Genomic DNA, 15624 nt, shown 5'->3' with positions numbered 1-15624 from the left:
TAGGATGAACGCGCAGGAAGGCTGCGTGTAAAGGTAAGAACATTCAGAGGTAGATCACTCAAAGTATTGGTGAAATGAACATTAGTCTTAAGTACATTATTTCAGAACACAAATTAGACAGTAGGAAAATCAAGTATGACAAGAGAGGGCAAGAGACTCAAGAAGCCCACCTTGGAAAGCTTGACAGGAGAAGCCACCCATTTCTTATTTTTATCCTCTTGGAGTAGAATTTCTCACAGGGGCTTCACATTCCTTGAGCTCAGACATGATTGAACACCATATCTTTAAAAATGTTTTCCTATTCCAAGCTGAGGAATATATAAATAACCCCTTTCCAGCTACCACTCCTTGGCCTGGAATTCAAGCTGAGTCTTCTGGGCTTCAGTCTGCTTTGACAAGGTTCCATATAAGAACAACAACAAAAGGCCATCGTGCTGAGCAGCCTGGGAATCTGCATGCTGAATGCACAGGAAGGTAGGGGTGAGCAGTAATGGGGACCTTGTTTTTTGTGCCTTGACATGTTTTAAAAAGGAACAATGAAGTTGTAGCCACGTGGTGAACTGAAGAAGGTTTGAACCAACTCAGATCGGGAACAAAAGTTCTAAAATCCCTCTCAATGGCTGGTATTGATAGGGACACAGGGCTTTCCTGAGACAGCAGATACGACGACTTTTATGTCTGTTAGAGTCAGGAGGCATCAGAATTTACATCAAACATCATCATAAGTCACTCCTACTGTGATCTATTTGGAGAAGTTAATATGCCGGGGGCCTTGCTTGGGGAGAAAGGACTGGAACTTACCTAGTCCAGTCCTGACCTGCCTCTCCAATCTTGTCTCCCTCTACTACCCTGTATACCAGCCAACATGATGACTCTTTTTACTCTAAATTAGTCATCTATACCTACATCTATCTTTTTTCTCTCATGGTGAAGGCCCTACTACCTCTCCTTCCTTCCTTCCTTCTTTCCTTCCTTCCTTCCTTCCTTCCTTCCTCCCTCCCTCCCTCCCTTCCTTCCTCCCTCCCTTCCTTCCTTCCTGTTTTCTCTCCCTTCCTCCCTACAACCTTCCTTCCTTTTTTCTTTTCTCTCTCTCCCCTCCAACTGCCTCTCTTCTCCCACTCTGTCTCATTTAAGTTTTTTTCTCCCTCAATCCAAGTTACAGTGTCATTTCATTCCAAAACAATTTCCCTGTACATCACAGACGAATATTTTTAAAACTATGTTCCTCAAACTATCTGGCTCAGAATGAAATGCCAGTTTCTGAGCTCCTACCCTAGACCCACAGAGTAAGACTCTCTTGTGATAAGAGCCAAGGACCTGCAGTTTAACAAGCTCCCCAGGTGATGCCAATGCTCACTAAAGTTTGAGAAACCTCTCCCACAGCCTCATTGTGTATCCTTGTAGCAGATACTGTCAGTCAATACCGTGACAATATCATATAGCAGTGGTTTCTTCTCAGTGGTTCTCAAACAGTAGTGTGTATCAGAATACTGTGGAGAGCTAATAGAAAATATTGAGGCCAAGCTTCATGAATAAGGTCTTTGTATTTTTACCAAGTTTCCCCACAGGCTTCTGGTTCACACAAAAATTTGAGGCTGTCTCCCATTATTTGTTATTATTTTCTGACTGTGGTCTGGGTCCTCCATTGAATTAGAAGTCCATGCAGGACAAAGACACAGCTTATGATTTCCTGGCTGGTCAGTACAGAAAGTCCTAGACACAGTTGGCAATCAAGAAACAATGGTTTTGGTAATAGAGTTATTGGTGATGATGAAGATAATGATGTGATACATTTGCTTCACTCTACATCCTTACATTCCTGGGATTTTCATTCTTCTTTGTGCCCCACAATAAATCTGTTACCCAGTCTTCGACAGGGCCAGCTTCGTGGGCAGGCACTCTGAGCAGCTGTATGGGGCCGCGTGCTAAGAAGAGCCTTAAATTTGGTTTAAAGCCCCGCTCTCATCTCAGTGAAATTGTTACTAATTTTTAAATAATAGACCCACACTTTCATTTTGCACTGGGCTTTGTAAATTCAACAGCCAGTCCTAGTCCCATAGGCTCATTTGTTTCAGATGTGTTACTTTCTTTGTACTCTGCATCCACTCTGGCGCCAGGTGCTGTTATCTCACACCCAGGCAACTGCATCATTGTTTGCCCTTCCCCTAATCACTTCTCACCCCAGAGCATGCTCAGCGTGCCAGCTAGTGGCCCTGAAACAATTGATCAATTTTCATTGATATGAAAAGTAATAAGGGACATAGGTAGTGGAACTGTAAATCCAGGCAGACAACTGGCAATTTTTACTAAAATTTTAAATTCACATACCCGATGAGCCAGCAATTTTATCTTTAGGAATATCCTGTAGGAGCAAATTGCTTGAGATTATACAGATGTCCATTGCATTGTCTATTAAAGCAAAAGATTACAAGCAAACTAAATGTCCGTAAATAGAAAACTAGCTAAATTTATACATAGACAGATACATAAATCTAGATATGCTTGTACATGCATAAAACACTTCAAGAAGTATATGTAGGAAACTGGGAGTAGCTGCTGTCTCTGAAGAATGAGAGCTGGGACTGGGTGAATAATCACCTGTTATTTTATGTCTTTTTGCTTTGTTTGAATTTTTTTCCTAATTTGCCACATGTATTATTTTTCAGTCACAAAATTAAATTCAATTCTTAAAATGTAGTAGGGCTTGATTGAAACCTGTCATGGTAGGCTGATAAATAGCCCCTCAAATATATCAGATGCAAATTCCTGGAACCTGTGAATGTTACCTTTCATGGAAATAGGGTCTGGCAGATGTAATTAAGTGAAGAAGAATCTTGGCTGGATGTAGTGGCTCACACCTGTAACCCCAAAACTTTGGGAGGCTGTGGTAGGAGGATAGCTTGAGCCCAAGAGTTTGAGATCAACCTGGGCAATATAGTAAGACCTTGTCTCCATTTTACTTTTTTAAAGTAAGTTAAGAATCTTGAAATGGGAAGATTATCCAGAATGGTCATGGCAGTTCTACCTATTATAGTACTGTCTTGGTACAATCTGTGTTGCCATAACAAAATACCCAACACAGGGTAATTTAGAAAGAAAAGAGATTTATTTAGTTCATTATTCTAATGGATGGGAAGTTCATGATTGAGGGGCCAGCACCTGGTCAGCTTCATAAAGAGCCTCGTGCTGTGTCACACCATGGTGGAAAAGCATAAGGGGAAGTGGATGCGTGCAAGAGGCCACCTAGCTTTGCAACAACCTGTTCTCGTGGGAACTAATCCATCCCCATGAGAACTAACACAGTCTCTCAAGAAAGGCAATACTCTATCTTAGTGACCTAATCACGTCTTAAAGGCACTACCTCTAAACACCACCACACTGGGGACCAAGACTGTACATGAATTTTGGTGGCGACAAACCATATTCAAACCAGAGCAAATATCCCAAACTGGGAATTACCCAAATGTCCATCAATAATTGAATGGATAAATATATAATGGTGTAGTCACACAATGGAATGCTGTACTCTAATGAAAATAAATAATCTACCATTAAGGCTGGGCGCGGTGGCTCAAGCCTGTAATCCCAGCACTTTGGGAGGCCGAGACAGGTGGATCACGAGGTCAGGAGATCAAGAGCATCCTGGCTAACATGGTGAAACCTCGTCACTACTAAAAATACAAAAACTAGCCGGGCAAGGTGGCGGGCGCCTGTAGTCCCAGCTACTCGGGAGGCTGAGGCAGGAGAATGGCGTAAATCCGGGAGGCGGAGCTTGCAGTGAGCTGAGATCCGGCCACTGCACTCCAGCCCGGGTGACAGAGTGAGACTCCGCCTCAAAAAAAAAAAAAAAAAAAAAATCTACCATTAAATGCACAGTTATTTATTTTTATTTTATATTTTTGGAACTGCTTAAATGTCATTTTTAAAATTTTGCCATATATGTTACTTTTACTATCACAAATTAAATTAAAAATTTTAAATGTATTAGAGCCTAATCGATTGTTCTCAGAAACCTGAAAGAAGACAGATATGAAAGAATATATATTGTGTGATTCCATTTATATAAAAGGAAAAATAAAAGTCAAAATCTATATGTGGCTGGGCAGCGGTGGCTCACACCTGCAATCCCAGAACTTTTAGAGGCCGAGGCAGGTGGATCACCTGAGGTCAAGAGTTCGAGACCAGCCTGGACAACATGGCGAAACCCCATCTCTACTAAAAATATAAAAATTAGCCGAGCGTGGTGGCAGGTGCCTATAATCCTAACTACTCGGGAGGCTGAGGCAGGAGAATCACTTGAACCCAGGAGGTAGCGGTTGCAGTGAGTCAAGATCACACCACTGTACTCCAGCCTGGGTGACAGAGCAAGATTCCATCTCAAAACAACAACAACAAAAACCAAACAAACCCACATGCTGTCAAAAGGATCTGAACAGACATTTCTCAAAAGAAGAGATACAAACAGCCAACAGATATCTGAAAAAAGTGCTCAACACCTCTAATCACTAGGGAAATGCAAATTAAAACCAGAATGAGATATCACCTTATACCTGTTAGAATGGGTAGTATCAAAAAGACACATAAAAATAATGCTTCCAAAGCACTGGCAAGGTGGGGGTGAAAACGGAACCCTTGTACACTGTTGGTGGGAATGTAAATTAGTGCAGCCATCTCAGAAAACAGCATGGAGGCTCCTCAAAAAATTAAAAATAAAATTACCATATAATACAGCAATCTCACTGCCAGGTATATATCCAAAAGAATTGAAATCACTCTGTCAAGGAGGTATCTGCACTCATTTCAGCATAATTCACAGTAGCCAAGATACGGAACCAACCTCAGTGTCCATCAATAGACAGATGGAAAAAGAAAATGTGGTATAAATATCCATGGAATACCACACAGCCTTTAAAAAGAAGGAGATTCTGTCATTCAAAACAACATGGATGGAACTGGAGGACATTATGGTGAGTGAAACAAGCCAGGCACAGGAAGACAAATTTCTTTGAGACTGTATGATCTCATTTATATGTGTAATCTTAAAAAGTCTATCTCATGGAAACACAGAGTAAAAGTGGTCACCAGAGGCTGATGGAGAGGGAGAGAGATGGGGAAAGGAAAGACGTTGATCAAAAGGTACAAAGTTTTCAGTTACTGGAGGAATACGTTTTAGTGATCCGTTGCACTGATAACAATGTATTGTGTCTTTCAAAATGGCTAAAAAAATAGATTTTTAATGTTCTTACCACAAAAAGATAAAAAGTTAGTGAGACTATATGTTAATTAACTTGATTGACTCATTCTACAATATATACATAAATCAAAACATCCCATTGTACACCATAAATATACACAATTATGATTTGTCAATTAAAAATAAATTGAAAAAATCTATATGCTGTCAGAAGACAGGAAAGGGTACCCTAAAGGGGGAACATGTTGGGGATGTGGGAGTAATGACTTATCCCTTTATCTGATTACTTATTGCAAAGGTGTGTTCACTCTGTGAAAATTCAAGCTCTACACTTATGCTATGTGTAGCATTCTGTACCATTGCATTAAAATTTTTTGAAAGATCCAAAGGTGTGATAAAAGACACGGACATATGTATGTAAGAATGTAATATATGTGTGTGTGCCTACATACCACACACACACAGAACACTGCTTTTATAGAGGGCCTAATAAACTTAGCAAAAATATTTTAAAGCTGAGCACTGAAATTCCTTGTACCCTCCGTGCTAACTTGCCCTTTCTCATAATGCTATTTGAAGTCACACAAAATTTGGTATTTTGGTGTTTCAGCACATTTTTTTTCTCTCAGTGGAAGGAAAAAAAGAAAATGTCACATGAAGACTTATATACCTCAAATGCAATTCTGCGAACAGTTCTTAATCATCCCCAGTTTTCATCTCTGAGCCAGTCTTCTTGACTGAGGGGACTTATTTTTAGATAGTTGTGCGGTTGACAGTTGAGAATCCAGCCACTCCACCCTTCTCCTCTACCTCTCTGCCAGATCCTGCTCAGTTGGGAATTTACATTTTCAACTGTCCCACTAGGATTTTTAACGATGTTGGGAATGGGCTGATGTGGAAAGCACAACCATAGAATTGGACAAAAACTGATGTTTGCAATGGAACATTTAGAAACTAAAACAATGACCATTTAATTTAAAACTGAGGTTTCAGAAATGAGAAATGAGCTATGAAGTTTTCACCTCCAAATCACTAGATCAAGTTACAATTCTAAGCCATAAGAAATATTAGTCCACAAATTAAGTATCAGTTTAGAAAAATCAAGCACCCAACTCTATACTATAAATCAGTGGCTCTCAAAGTGTGTTCCCCAGACCAGCAGCAGCCCCCAGGAACTTGTTAGAAATGCACATTCTCAGGCCTACCCTGGACCTACTGAATCAGAAACTCTAGGAGTTGGCAAACGCTATTGGGGAACAATATGAAAACAAGGAAGTGTATCAGAAACAGCCCTGCGACCGGTGTTTCAACGCGCCCTTGAGGTGATTATGATGCATACTAAAGTCTGAGAACCACGGCTCTAAATAAGTGTCCTTTCATAAAGAGTTAAAACATAATCATTGTGCCGCATCATGCAATTACATTTTCCACATATCTAAATAAGTGTAATAGAATATTCACTAACATTTTCTTTTCCTGAATTTCCCAATAGGCCAGACATAGTTAAAGAATTATCTGGCAACACAAACACCTTTAAGCGCAAAGATAGGGATGTGAGTGGGTATGGAGTGTGTCTGCATGCACGTGTATATGCTTGCATTGGGCAATGCAGCCACAGCAGCCTGCCTCTGTACATGCTGGTGTCCACTGTAACCTGCAATTATTTCATTTGCTTAGGTTTGAAAAGTAATTTTTTGAAACTCTGCCTACCACCTGAAGACTTATGGGAACACCCAAAAATAGATCTATAAGTCCATAAATATGGTCCAGTTAAATTCAAGGCAGCAGGTGAAAGCTTGATTTTTTTTTTCAGGGGAAACTGTGAACGCTGGAAAAAGCTCCTAGATAGGGTTTCGAAGATAATCAGCAGAATGCCATTGAAGAAAACCAACTTGAGCTAAAGAGACAGAAGCTCTGAATCTAATTCCCCATGGAAAAAAACGCCATCATTTAAGTTTAGATTTAAGCATTTACCGAGCATCCATATGTGTAAGGATCTGTGATAGTATTTTATGCAGCATGAAATGAGCGGTCTTCTGATGGGACGGTACATCCCGACCTCCTTAGAAATATAATTCCCTTGTAACAGGAGGGCTGTTATGGCAAATGACAGAAAATCACCATGAATTTGCTTAAGCAAAAAAATTTTAAGAGTAAAAAGGGAGAAAAGGAAGGAGAGAAAGGCATTGAGATTGTATTGGCTCATCAAACCAAACTTTGGAGAGAGTAAGGCTGGAATATATATAACAAAAGTTTAGAAGCAGCAACTCAAACAACATTCATCTGCTTCTGTTATGCTTAGTATTACTCTATTTCTCTCTCTCTTTTAACTGCTTTATTGATATATAATTTGCATGCCATACACCCACTTAAAGTGTACAATTTAATGGCTTTAGTGTATTCACAGAGTTTTGCACCTGTCATGATAATAAATTTTAGGATATTTTCATTACTCCATAAAGAAATCTTTCACCCCTTAACCATCAACCCTTCCCAAAACCTTACCATCACTCCCACTTCTAGGTAACCTCTAGTTTATGTTCCATCTCAATAGATTTGTCTTTTCTGAATATTTCATATAAATGGAATCATAAAATACATGATCTTTTATGACTGGCTTATTTCACCTAGCATAATGTTTTTAAAGTGCATTCATGTTGTAGCATGTGTCAGTAATTCACTCCTTTTAATGACTGAATAATATTCATTGTTATGGATGTGCCAATTTTTGTCTATTCATCAGTTGACAGACATTTGGGTTACTTTCACTTTTTGACTATTACAAAAAATGCTGGCAGTACTTTCATAGAACAGTTTCTCTAGGTGGCAGGAATCTAGTCATCACCAGTCCTATGTTCACACCAAGTCCCTAATAACTTCCCAATCAGACAGAAGTAAAATCTTCCCTACAGATTTCAGATTAAAAAAAGAAACAGGTGGGCCTATAATCCCAGCACTGTAGGAGGCCAAGGTGGGCAGATCACCTGAGGTCAGGAGTTCGAGACCAGCCTGGCTAACATGGGGAAACCCCAGCTCTACAAAAAATACAAAAATTAGCCGGGTATGGTGGCACATGCCTGAAATCCCAGCTGCTCCAAAGGCTGAGGCAGGAGAATCGCTTGAACCTGGGAGGCAGACTTTTCAGTGAGCCAAAATTGTGCCCCTGCACTCCAGCCTGAGCAACAGAGTGAGACTCTGTCTCAAAAGAAAGAAAAGAAAAAGAAACAGGGAGGAAGTAAGTCTAGGCTGACTCAGTGCAACTCTCGACCAACCTAACTAAGAGGCCAGAGAGAAGGAAGCACCTAACAAGACAGTCACTCCTATTCAGATCACTTGTTTAGAGTGGATGAATGTTGTTTCCTGAAAGGAGTAGGGGTAGCATAGGCATATTCCCTGTACCTCAGGCATATGAAGTCTACAAACTTGACATCTTGAGATGCGAAACCATAAAGCTACCAGCTCTACAGTCCTTCAGAAAGACCCTAGAGTTCTCAAGAACAAAGTACATGCGGTGGGTCCAGATTTAAAAGCAAAGAGACTACACAACGTAAAAGGAATTCATCCAGTTAGTCAACTGTCAGATATTTATTACTTATTTATGTACTATGAGTTAGATACCATTGTAGATAACAAAGCTAATAAGATCCATGAAGTGATTTGGGGGCTGAAGTGATCTTGCTAAGAATTTATTTTCTTTCTTGCTCTTTCTTCTGCTTCTCCTTTTAACTCATGGTGGCCTGTGAGTGTACAGGTTTGACACAGTGGGCCTCAGGGTTTTAAAGTTGTGAATTTGTTCCACTGTCAATCATCCAAGTTTGTTCTGTTCCACGGCATCAAAATGCAACAAGCTTTTCAAGACTAGGCTTTGGCCCAGGAGAGAGAACAAAGAACTCTCAAACCTGGAACAAATCCATGCTGGAAAACCATGCAAAGGTTACCAGGCACTAGGGTTTTTGTTTTGTTTTATTTTTATCAAAGGTAAGAATTGAATTTAGGTGGAATTTCAAGAAGTTAAAGACCTTAGAATATGTGGTTCTGACTCCACACTGTTGCATTTCCCTTGGGACTCTGTCACCACCCCCCCTTATTCCCCTAAGAAAGAGTCCTCTTTAAAAGTCTGGATAAGCTCAGACAAAACCTTTAATAAATGTGAGTTGGCAAATGCTATTTGGGAACAATATGAAAAAAGTAAATGTATCAGAAATAGCATTGGCTCTGAAGCTCATCAAAACTGTTGTAGCACTTCCTATCTGTGGGAGCCTGGAAAAGTCATTTATACTCTTTTAAATTTTTTTTCTCTTCTGGAAAACAAGGTTAATAATACTTATCTTGGGCCAGGCATGGTGGCTTATGCCTGTAATTCCAATGCTTTGAAAGTCCTAGGTGGAAAGATCACTTGAGGCCAGGAGTTTGAAACCAGCCTAGACTTCATAGCAAGACACCACCTCTACAAAAAATATACATACATTTTTATTTACATTTAAATAACATATATAATATATAATTATATATTTTTAAAATATTTTATAATATATAGAATATATATATATATTTAAAATATGTATTTTGGTCCTAGCTACTTAGGAGGCTGAGGCAGGAGGATTGCTTGAGCCCAGGAGTTCAAGGTTACAATGAGCTATGATCATGCCACTGCACTCCAGCCTAGGTGACAGAGCAAGATCTTATCTTTAAAAAAAAAAAAAATATATATATATATATATATATATATATATATAATACTTATCCCATAGGCTTATATGGAGAGTTAAATAAGATTTATTCACTTGACAAATGTATACTGAGTGCCTATTAAGTGTCAGACACTGTTCTAGATATAGCAATACATACACACACAAAAATCATACCCTTATGGAACTTACATTCCAGTAAGGGAAGACAGACAACAAGCAATTAAATAGATACAAAATGTGGGCTACGTATATTTTACATAATATTTGCTGCTATAACAAAATACCTGAGACTGGGTAGTTTATAAAGAACAAAAATTTATTCCTCACAGTTCTGGGGGCTGAGAAGTCCAAGATCATAGCATCAACATCTGGTAAGAATTTCTTACAGTGTCCTCACATGACAGAAGACCAGAAGAGAGCAAACCCACCCACACAAGCCTTTTAGATAGTGACATTAATCCATTAATAAAGGTAGAGCCCTCATGACCTAAACACCTCTTACTAGGCCCCACCTCCCAACACAGTTGCATTGGAAATTAAGTTTCCAACACATAAATTTGGGGTGACATATTCAGATCATAGCAATGTGTGTAGCCATGTCTAAGAAGAAGAAGAAAATATATATATATATAATAATTTTTAAAATATATATATATATATATATATATATAATTACTATCTGAAAGCCACCTGCAATTTGTACCTGTTGCTCAAGAATGTACTTTTGGAGGAATTTGACACTTTTGTCTGTGAAGAGCATTTCAAGGGGGATTTCATTATCCAAAGGAAAAGGCCAAATCCCATTTCACAACTAAGGCATTTTGGAGCATGAGGAGCTAGACTTATGTGCACAATAATGTAAAAGGCTGGTCTGGGACATTAAGACAGGTTGAGGGAAACTTGGCCTAAGTCCAGTGAGTACAGAGTTGAGGGAGTTGGGACAACCCTTGACCAGGGTAGCAGACTGGGGCTCAGGAGGAAGCAACCAATCACTGATCTTTTGTGAAGGAGCTTGGTTTGTGTTTCCAGGAGTAGGAACATCTGATATGTAGCCTGAATTTTCCATCTTGGCATTGTAATTTTCTTCTGTTATTCTCAAGCTATTTGTAAAGTTTTACCATACATTAAAAATTGGTAGGTAGTAACCACGCTTTCTGAGAAAAGGAGAAGAGTATTTGTTCAGACTGAGAGTGCCTCAGGATGGGGAGAAGCCAGAAGGGATTACAGAAATCAAGAAGTGTGAAGAGAAATGCCTGAAAGAGAAGTCCAATGTGAGAGATGACAAAAGCCAGATCAGAGGACTGAGGGTGCATTTTCTAGTAAGCACAGGATTACTAAGAAAGGGGAAACTCAGGAAGATGAGAACCTGTGGAATGGAGCCTCGGGTTACATTTGTTGAGCATTTAAAAGAAACCCCAAAGGCAAGAAAATCTGGGAACTTTATGAGCACATATGCAACACTCTCAACACATAGTAGATACTCAATACATGTTCATTACCTTCCCTTCTTCCTTCTCCTTTATTTACATGATAAAATGATGGAAAAAATATCAAAGATGTGAGAAACTATTCACCTATCGAGGTAACGAGGAGCTACCAGAGTTAATCTGGATACAAGGCAATGTCAATTCACAATGTTTATTGAAATTTTCAAGGATTCTTGCTTCCTAATTTTTACTTTGCTGCCCCACGCAAATCCTATTTTTCTTTTTGCTGCGTAAGAGTCAGTATCCAAAGGTCCTTTTCTTTGTCCCTATTCAGGCTTCAAGTGAATTCTCACTGGGCAACCACTTCAATATCCCAGCTCAGTTCCGGTTCCTGGTTGTAAATGTCTTCCTTCCACATAATTAAGCATTATATTTGATGACATGCATGGTCTTATCTCTAAGATCAGTCTTGCTTTTTAAATACAGGGTAGCCTGACCATGTGACCTGTATCAAAAGGATACTTCAGTAAACACAACCATAGAGCTAATGTGCCAAAAACACTATTACCAGGGTGGTTGTTCCAATAGAGTGCGGTGAAAATTATATTTTCTTTCTCGGTGCTTCTCTCGGCTCTTTATCCTTCTAAATGTTTCTTAGTGAAGTGGCACAAAATTTGGTTTCTCTCCTCTCTAGTATTTCTTTTTCTGCTCCCTTTGGTTGTGAGTTACCATTTACAGGTAAGACTGGAGATGGAGTTTGGCTATAGTTGCATAATTTCATCTGTTTAGCCTCATCAGGAAGCATGCTGGAAAGACCCTAAAGGTGGTGCACATTTTGCAGGCTAGTAAATACCTTTTGGTACTTTAATTTACTTTATAGCTTTTTTCCAAGCCTGGTGCTTGTCTGCAAGGGAAGAGTCAGCTCTTCCTTTAAGTGACGGAAATAAGCCATTCTCAAGTAGAAGGAATGCATATTTAAATTTATGATAGCTGAACTTGGCTGCAACACCCACATTCTTGTTCTACTTTGAGCTTGGCAGGCCACCCTAATACTTGTGCCTGGTCTGTAGACGAGGGAATTCTTTATTTTTCTTTGTTGGGATCTTACAAAGCTCAATAATACATTTTTCATTCGAGACTTTGATAGACCATACAAAGATTATGTGAACAGTCAAGGTTTGCCCAGCCTGACAAACCAGTAAAAAGAACATATTTACAGTTTGTTTATGTTTCACTACCATGAGACTGCAATGTCTGGCCAACCACTTTCTTTATACAGAGGCTGATTTACAGTCAAACTCTAACAGCAAATTATTTTATTCTATACTATCTGTTCAGTTGGTTCAGTATAGAAGTCTGGTTTTAACAGAAATAATATTTTTAAAAGCATATAGGCCCACAGTATAAGTGGTCTAGTTTAAAATCCACAGATATTGCATTTATTTGGCTCAAGTCCACATCCTAAATTCTGGGGCAGAATAGTGAATTATACCAATCTTTCCTTCCATCTACCTCCACATATTCAAACACACTCACAAGAATGTTGTCACAACATATCAGGAGGAAATTTTATTATAAGAAACACGTGAGTCATCAGTATTCTGCAACCTATCAAGACAGCACTGTTTTTTAGACTTTAACTCATTTAATAAGTAATCATTTAAACATCTATTATGTACCAGATTCTTGGGGTACATGTAGCAGTAAGCCAAAAGACAAATTTCATATAATCCTGGAGCATTCTACAGGGAAGGCAGGGAGTGGGTGTGAAGCAGGAAGGCAATAATCAGATGACTATATAATACAAAGTTAGCTAGTGCTTACAGCTTGGAAGAAAAGTTAGTTTCCACAAGAATCAAATGGGCACTTGTTTAAAATGCAGATACCTGAGTCCACCCACACTGAACTAGAGTATTCATTCTAACACCTCCCACTGTAACCTGGGAAGTGTCTCCAATGCTACTTCCAGTCTGGGGGAAGTCTGGTTCATCTAGATAGCCCTGGCAGGGGAAAGTAAAGCATCGTCCATTGCAGCCTGCCCTCCACATGGCCACCTATGCTTAGTGGGTAATGATTAGTCAGAACTGATGATCAATCAGTAGACTTTCTACCAGCCCCAGGCAGCTGAAACTCTGTCTGAGACAGCATATTCCTCTGGAAGTTAACTATGCCCTGTGCCCATTCATAAGGTTGCCATAGGCAGGGGTCATTTTAAAGAGAAGAAAGCAGAAGATGTTAGAGAGAAGCATTTATTATTGGAGGTGGGGAAGTGGGAAGTGTCAGTTAGATTCTCCTCCTAATAATACATGACCCAGATGTCCCAGATACCAGATCTATCCCAATCAAATGACAAGGTTTCTTGAAAGGGAAATTAAATCGCCTGATCCATTATGTGAACCTCAAATGGTATATGAATGTGTGAGAGAGACAGAAAGAGAGAGAGAGGAAAAACTACAGAGCCTCTTCAAGAGGGAGCAGCTTGTATCCCTAGAAGGACCACTGAGGTCAACAACAGGAAGAGTGAGAAGCTTAAACTTTTTATTTTTTGAGACAGGGTCTTGCTGTGTTGCCCAGGCTCAAGTACAGTGGCACCATCACAGCTCACCGTAGACTTGACCTCCTAAACAATCCTCCCACCTCAGCCCTCCAGGTAGCTGGGACTGCAGGCGTGCACTACCACGCCCAGCTAATTTTTGAATTTTTTGTAGTGATTAGGTCTTGCCATTGCCCAGGCTGGTCTCAAACTCCTGAGCTCAAGCAAACCTCCCATCTTGGCCTCCCAAAGTGCTAGGATTACAGGCATGAGCCACCACACTTGCCAGTAACTTGACTTCACGCATGCTCTTATAGCTTACATGTGAACAAATGAAAAAGGTATCTGTAATTTTTTAGATAAGTCAGTTCTGTAGGGAACTTTAAACAACATCCATCCCATATACAAGCAAGGAAAACAAGGACTACAGTGGTGAATGATGTCTCCCAGGGTTCAAGACAAGTTGAAGCAAAAGCCCATGGAGCATGTGGCCTCCTACTACTAACTAGTCCATTTCAGATGTTAAAGGTAAATGTTATAGTTTACCCTATACAGCCCTTTAAAAGAAAATCTAAGTTTTTATCAGAAATAACTGAATTCAGATGAACCGTACTAACAGTTTATTAAATGAATACCCTCAAAAGAGCCTTAAATAAGGTTAACTTAAATGTACCTAGTGAGTTGAGTGAGGATTCTCCTAACATAGGATGAAGATCTGGGTCAATTCACCTCTGTTTGTCTGTGATTTGCTGAGAAAGACCTATGGGGGAAAAGGGGTGAAGGGTTAACTTCAGAATGTCTACTAACCCTGTGTTAGAACAGTTGGAAGGACCGTAAAGCATGGGGCAGATGCACAGATTTCCCTTCTGAAAACAACTCCAATGCTTCAGAGCCAGGGGAAGGAGGCAGCAGCATATCTGAGGCTCTGAATTGGGCACAGCCATTCGGAAGTACAGAGACCCTCCTGAGGCAAGGTTGCCTGGAGAGCCAGAGGCTCATTTATGGCAACTTTGATTAAAGGAAAAAAAAAATTGCTGAAGAGATTCTCAGTGTAGAAAGTAAATACATATCTCAAGCAAGGACACCATAGCTCCCCTTGTAAATGCTGGGCTACGCCTATGAACCCAGCTTTGCAACCTGGAGGTTCATTTGACCAGCCTAAGGCGATACCAGCCAAGAAATTAGATCAGCCAGTGTCCCTTAACAATAGTGATGAAGAAGTGGAGCCCACAGACAGGACTCAAAAGCAGAAATCGCAGCAAAGTGTGGAGCTAAGCCAATGAGGTGAAGAGGCAGCCCATTCAGATCTCAGCCCTGAAATCTCCTTCCTCCTGTCTCCCCACCAAAGCCCTGACCACTCCTTTATGCCAAACTCAATCCCACTTGTTCCACGAAGATAAGCCTGTCTGGGTGCAATGGCTCACGCCTGTAATCCCAACACTTTGGGAGGCTGAGGCAAGAGGACTGCTTGAGGCCAGGAGTTCCAGACCAGCCTAGGCAACATGCTGAGATATCATCTCTGCAAGAAATTTTAAAAATTAGCTGGGTATGGTGAGGCATGCCTGTAGTCCCAGCTACTCAGGAGGCTGAGGCAGGAGGACCACTTGAGCCCAGGAGGTTGAGACTGCAGTGAGTCATGATTGTACCACTGTACTCCAGCCTGGGTGACAGAGCAAGACCCTGTCTCAAAAAAGAAGAAGATGAGGAGGAGGAGGAGGAGGAGGGGGAGGAGGAAGAAGAAGAAGAAGAAGAAGAAGAAGAAGAAGAAGAAGAAGAAGA

This window comes from Piliocolobus tephrosceles, chromosome 4 (genome assembly GCF_002776525.5).
Source record: "Piliocolobus tephrosceles isolate RC106 chromosome 4, ASM277652v3, whole genome shotgun sequence".
In the NCBI taxonomy this organism is placed as follows: domain Eukaryota; kingdom Metazoa; phylum Chordata; class Mammalia; order Primates; family Cercopithecidae; genus Piliocolobus; species Piliocolobus tephrosceles.
The sequence above is the reverse complement of the archived record's forward strand: the minus strand, read 5'-3'. Positions refer to the sequence as shown.